The following is a 1,193-nucleotide window of genomic DNA, read 5'->3' as shown; positions in this document are numbered from 1 at the left end:
GACAGACTTTATTTTGGGGGGCTCCAAAATCACTGCAGATGGTGACTGCAGCCATGAAATTAAAAGACGCTTACTCCTTGGAAGAAAAGTTATGACCAATCTAGACAGCATATTAAAAAGCAGAGACATTATTTTGCCAACAAAGATCCGCCTAGTCAAAGCTATGGTTTTTCCAGTAGTCATGTATGGATGTGAGAGTTGGACCATAAAGAAAGCTGAGCGCCGAAGAATTGATGGCCTGGCAATGGCACCCCACTGCAGTACTCTTGCCTGGAAAATCCCATGGACGGAGGAGCCTGGTAGGCTGCAGTCCATGGGGTTGCGAAGAGTCGGATAGGACTGAGCGACTTCACTTTCACTTTCCACTTTCATGCATTGGAGAAGGAAATGGCAACCCACTCCAGTGTTCTTGCCTGGAGAATCCCAGGGACGGCGGAGCCTGGTGGGCTGCTGTCTATGGGGTCGCACAGAGTTGGACACGACTGAAGCGACTTAGCAGCAGCAGCAGCTGGAGAAGACTCTTTGAGAGTCCCCTGGACTGCAAGGGGATCCAACCAATCCATTCTAAAGGAAATCAGTCCTGAATATTCATTGGAACGACTGATGCTGAAGCTGAAATTCCAATACTTTGGCCACCTGATGCAAACTGACTCATGTGAAAAGTCCCTGATGCTGGGAAAGTTGAAGGTGGGAGGAGAAGGGAACGACAGAGGATGAGATGGTTGGATGGCATCACCGACTCCACGAACATGAGTCTGAGTAAACTCCGGGAGTTGGTGATGGACAGAGAGGCCTAGCGAGCTGCAGTCCATGGGGTCGCAAAGAGTCGACTGAGGGACTGAACTGAACTGAACTGTCAGCTCAGTAAATCTTCCGAAATTCTTCCTGTTCAATGGAGAGATGATCCACTGCTCAGTTAAGAATTTCCAAAAGGCCTATTTCCGGGTCTGGGGAAAACAGGCCCAGAATAATTTGCCCTCAAAAAGTATCATTTGCCCTTAGTCAACATGGTTTCTTGAATGCCTTCAAGAAAGTGCTCCGGAGGGAGTGGGGCGAAGGGAGAAAGAAAAACCCCAAAACTGTTGACCTTAGTCAAGATGGCTGCCTTTGGCCTCGCTCTATCAGAATGCGCATGCCCATTCTTGTCTCCCCGCCCTTCTCCGTTGCCCTGGCGCATGCGTCAGAGCGTGGGC

The sequence above is a fragment of the Bubalus kerabau genome, chromosome 1 (assembly GCF_029407905.1).
Source record: "Bubalus kerabau isolate K-KA32 ecotype Philippines breed swamp buffalo chromosome 1, PCC_UOA_SB_1v2, whole genome shotgun sequence".
Taxonomy (NCBI): Eukaryota; Metazoa; Chordata; class Mammalia; order Artiodactyla; family Bovidae; genus Bubalus; species Bubalus kerabau.
Note: the sequence above shows the minus strand (reverse complement) of the source record.